The sequence below is a fragment of the Microtus ochrogaster genome, chromosome 8 (assembly GCF_000317375.1).
Source record: "Microtus ochrogaster isolate Prairie Vole_2 chromosome 8, MicOch1.0, whole genome shotgun sequence".
NCBI classification, from domain to species: domain Eukaryota; kingdom Metazoa; phylum Chordata; class Mammalia; order Rodentia; family Cricetidae; genus Microtus; species Microtus ochrogaster.
In genome coordinates, this window is record NC_022015.1 from 5,028,493 (window position 1) to 5,033,909 (window position 5,417).

The 5,417-nt window shown below is 36.6% G+C and overlaps 1 protein-coding gene across 3 annotated transcripts in view; it reads right to left on the bottom strand.

Moving 5' to 3' along the window:
* The window catches only part of Btbd10 (BTB domain containing 10), a 54,675-nt gene that overhangs the window by 47,978 nt on the left and 1,280 nt on the right, over positions 1-5,417 (bottom strand). The window contains exon 3 of one of the 3 annotated variants that reach the window (XM_005351022.2): positions 2,221-2,285. The exons of the other annotated variants lie outside the window; for them this stretch is intronic. The gene's annotated coding sequence lies outside the window, so the exon portion shown is untranslated. The remainder of the gene's footprint in view (positions 1-2,220; positions 2,286-5,417) is intronic. 3 annotated transcript variants of the gene reach the window in all.

Genomic DNA, 5,417 nt, shown 5'->3' on the forward strand with positions numbered 1-5,417 from the left:
CTCTCTCTCTCTCTCTAAATGAACAAATGAGTTAAAAGGAGCAGACGGTACCATTTGCTCTCTGAACAATAGAAAATGAAATTCAAGCCCATATTCTGTAAAATAAACTGGCCTAAATGAAATATTTTTAAAATAAGTCAGCACTTTGTATGTCCATCCAAAAATGAGAAAACAATAAAAATTATTTGCTACAATTTTTTTAAAAAGGTTTATTTATTATGTATACAGCATTCTAACTGCATGTATGCCTGCAGGCCAGAAGAGGGCACCAGATCTCATTATAGATGTTGTGAGCTACCATGTGGGTGCTGGGAATTGAACTCAGGACCTCTAGAAGAGCAATCAGTGCTCTTAACCTCTGAGCCATCTCTCTAGGCCTTGTTGCAAACTTTTATCTGCAATTCTTTCTTAGGTAACTGAGATTTAAAATGTATTTTTATGAGGATGAGGAGGATGACAAGGGGGCTCAGTGGACAAAGGTGGTTTGTACTATAAGCTTGGTAACCTGAGATAAAACTCTGGAAGCCATGTGAAGGTATAAGAAGAGTACTAATCTCACAAGCTGTCCTTGGACCTCCACATATGCTCTGAGGTATGGACAACCTCTACAACCCACAATAATTTTTTAATTACTTTTAAGTTGCCAGGTGGTGGTGGTGCACGCCTTTAATCCCAGCACTCAGGAGGATCTCTGTGAGTTTGAGGCCAGCCTGGTCTACAAGAGCAAGTTCCAGGACAGGTCCCAAAGCTACAGAGAAACCCTGTCTCAAAAAAAACAAAAGAAAACAAAAACTACAAGGTAACAACCATAAAATACAACAATTTTAAATTTTAAATATCGTTCATAGTTTCTAATCAAGTAGTATTTTAAGCAGTGACTCATTATGATAGACGCTCATCTTATAATCAGCCAAATACTAAATGTCAATTTTATGTCCCCCAAATACTAATCCACCATTTCTTCTACCACAAAAATAAAAATGAGTGGTCAACTTCTGTATTCTCATGTTCAAAACCCACAGATTTAATGAACTCAAAATTTTAGAGTTTTGTCACTATTCTCTAAATATAGTAGAACAAGTATTTGCTCAGAATTTACACTGGATTAAGCATTAAGTAATCTCAAAATGACATAACGTATACAGAGGACTTATTGTGTGTAAGTTATACCCAAACATTACTCCACCTTTTAAAAGAGCTTCACTATCTAAGGATTTTGTATTCATGCAGTGATTAACACTAATCCTCCTCGGATATCAGGGAACAGCACTATTATATAAAGTAAGGTAGCTTTGCTTTTATTGTCAAAGATAAAAGCAACAACAATACCCTACAATCTTCAGGAATCTGTAACGTAAGGTTGCATATTTACCAAATTCTTTCCTCTTTATGTTTTACTTTCTTAAACAGAGGCTAAGTATGCTTGGGATGGCAAATGTTTCAGACTCTAGAGCTATTCAGAATGGGCCCTCAGACTCTACCTGAACTAATCCAGAACTCTGACATGCAAACACTCTAAAGCTGTACTTGACCCACTGTATTCCTACTGCATACACAGAAACTTTACTAAGCTTTTAATCTTTCCCTAGAGAGCATCTCTGAATTCTAACTGCTCACCTTCTACCTCTGAGCTCTAGCCTGCTACCTTCTTAGCAAGGTGGTACTGGTTTCAAGGACCACAAAGTAAAACAGCAGGCCATATTAAGGAAACTGCAACTTTAGCTTGAAGCCTAATAAACATTCTAGTGAAGAGAGAAAAACAAAACTCAAAAACAGGTTGTGTATCCTTATCTGAGATGCGTGGGACCAAAAGTGTTTCAGTTTCCAGATTTGTGGATTTATTTTCTAAAATTCTGGAATGTTTGCATATACAAGTTATCTTAGGAATAACTAAACAAAGTTCATTTACATTTCATAAACATCCTATACCCACACTCTAAAGGTAATTTGACACATGAAACACCATTAGATTGGTAAAGAGCTCAGAAGAATTCAGATTTTAGAGCATTTCAGAGTTCAGTTTTTGGAATTAGGATGTGCAACTTGTAACGCTTCCTTTGTTACAAAAATCTGTAACTACTTCTTTCCTCATCCCTACCTCTGCCATAATTTCACTTCAAATCAACAAAGAAACAAAACAAAGGCATTAGATGAGGATTAAAAATATAATCAAAGCCACTGACCAAATTATAAATCACTTCAATTGTAAATTAAACTTACCCAGTTAGACATGTAGTCGTTCCATTTCCTCCTCCCTCACAGAGGTCCAGCCTGCTCAGATAAACCTACCATACAGATGAATATATTGAAAATGTATGTCCTAAGAATCAGGAGACCCAAAAAAGAACCAAAGGCACTGAGCACAGGACATTCAACCCCTTCTTCTAATCCTCATTTGAGAAATCATTTCGGAGGTGGAAGGAGGGGGTGAAAAGCTACTTGCAAGAAGAGCATTTCCTACTTTATAGAAACATGGGGGGGGGTATAGTCCACCCCCCACCAACAGGTACACTCTGAACAAATGTAAAACAAATCCACCCCCAAAAATTTAATTCTCAAATAGGAACATCTTACAGAGTATGTGTCTCCTATTTTCACTTCTTGTTCTATAGAGAAGCAGGGGGCTGATGAGACATTATTAGCCTAGCTGAGCTTGAAAAGACTGTGCTAAAAAGAAGAAAACCTAGTCTATAAATTCCTCAAAAGTCCTGACTTAAAAAAAAAAACAATGTCCTTTGCAGTTTTATACAAGACATAATAAACTCTGGAATGGAAAACAGTCCTGTTTGTACATTTGCACAGGAATAGAGGGGTATTTAGCTGCTCCATCTTCCTTTTCAGAACTGTTTCTCTCATGCCTTTACTAAGCTAAAGAAGTTCTTCACTTTGTAAGACCCATCTCTTGGGACTGGAGTTTGACCTAAAAACTCCTATTCCTCACAGTCCAACAAAACATGAAGCAGATTATGTGATTAAAGTACTTCCTACTAATGGGTAAATGAATTTTAATCCTCAAGCTTCAATTCCACAAATGCTATTAAGTCATACTATGTATTAGGCACAAAGTTTAACCAAAGTATCCATTCTTCTTACGAGAAAAAGTAAGAAGTACAAGTGTGTCTGCATCACCACACTTTCTTCCTCCTATTTCCAACCTTCTGGTTCTCCCCATGAGCCAGGGAATCCATATTTCCTTTGGTAAAAGTCAATGCCCAGGGACACAATGTGGTAAGGTACAACAAAGAATAAATACTAGAATTCTGAAACGAACTGTAGAGGGTCTCTTGGACTTAATCATATATATATGTACAAGTATAATAGTGGCCTTCTAAATATACCAATTTACTCTTAAGATATTTATAAATCTAATATTAAACACTGAAAAGTTTCTCATCAGTTATTCCCATAGTAAAAATGTGTAATATAGTCCCCTCTTAAAGTATATATTCCAAGTTAAGCAGTATATGCCTAAAACTGTGACTAGTACCAAATGAATCCCAGGTATTCTATGCTTTTCCTTACATGTACAGACCTATGGGAAACTTCACTGCTTGGGCACAGTTACAACAATAATTAACAATAAAATAGAAAAGCAGTAACAATATACCCTGGTAAAAAGTTTTGTAACCGCAGAGTTACACATCTTAGCAACATTGGCATGTGTTTTTCTTTCCTTATGAGTTCAGAATGTTCATGTTTTTCACATACAAGAAGCACTTTATGGTTTCTTGTTGGCATGTATGAGTTAGGAACAGCACTACTTTAGTACCATGGGCCATCATTAAATAAAGGGTCTTGAACACATTGTGAAACCAGAAATCAGTCTGATAAGCAAATGACTAATAAATTGGCAAAAGCATGGGTAGCACATTCTGGTCACAATCACTTGGACAAAGGGGTGGTTTATGCTCCGGGAGGGATGATGGCAGAAACTCCGTTTTATCACTGTACTTTGAACAGTATGCAATTTAAAACATATGGGCTTATTTCTGGGATTTTTCCATCTAATAATTTCAAGCCAGGAATAAACTGCAAAAGCAAAAGTGTAGAAAAGGAGAGGCTACTATATAAAGTACCTGTTTAATTTGGAGCACTGTATTTTTTTTCTTATGTTTTTTAATATTTATTTATTTAGTTATTTTTGGTTTTTCGAGACATGGTTTCTCTGTAGCATTGGAGCCTGTCCTGGAAACTAGCTCTTGTAGACCAGGCTAGTCTCAAACTCACAGAGACCCATCTGCCTCTGCCTCCCGAGTAAAGGCATGTGCCACCACTGCCTGGCGTGGAGCACTGAATTTAAAGTGCACTAAACCCATCTACTAGTTTTAATAAGATTTGACATTTTCCCCAATTCTTTAAAAACTTGTAATCCAAATTAGCTGACATAGGTTGATTTAAACCTTTGCTTCCAGCTATAAAATTATAAAATTCTGACTTAAAATACTACTCTTAAACCAGATATAAAATAAAATAGTTTCACATGTTGAAGATCAAAACACAACTAAGTTTGGTTGGGACACATGACACTGTTTCAGGAGATTTTATTTAAAATTCTGCAGTCCCTATATTCTTTTAAGAACGATGCAGACTGACTCCACGTTCATATACACAATTAATCGGGTGGATGCAGACACTGATGCCTCTCAGACAAGACAGCTCTCTGGTATATTTGACATGCTCCTTATCTGTCTGGTACCTGAAGGCATGTGAACGTTGCTCATTCCCAGTTCTCTGAGATGCACAGCATTCCCAGATCACTTGGACACTTCAGTAGGCCATTTAGATGTAAAAGGCCACAAGTACACCACAGTTCTCTGTAATTTCACATAATAGTGAAAAAAATTAACACATATCTTTGAAGAACAGAAAGAATGAAATAGAACAAAATTCAGACTGGTGGGAGGGAAACACAGGGGAGGTAATAGGCCCACCTACAAAATTTGAGAGTGTGAAAAAAATGTGTAGAAACTCAAAAATATTGTTTGGAACTTTCTGAACTCTATCGCCCTGGATCTTTGCCACACGCTGTGCTTCTGAAATTCCCTACTTACCTTCTCTCCACTCAGAAGAATAAAAGTTAAATAATAAGCTCGATGTCAGAGAAAATTATTAAGCATAAAATTCCAAAAATGACTCTCCTCAAAAACTTAATTAACTCAATCTTTATCTACTATTAAATAATTTTCCAAGTTATGTTCTACTGCTTTCTGCTTAATATTCAAGTATCAGTCCTTGGTTCAAAGCCCAGGGTTGGATTCTAGATGGCCTCTCCCATACGGAAACCCTTTTAGCTTTTACATTCCCACACTTTATTATTATTGTATCTTTTATTCCTATTTCTCCCGTCTCTTTCATTCAGAACTCATCCGTAAACCCCTCTCTGAAAAGCTCTGATCGAATCTGGCGAGTGGAGTGGA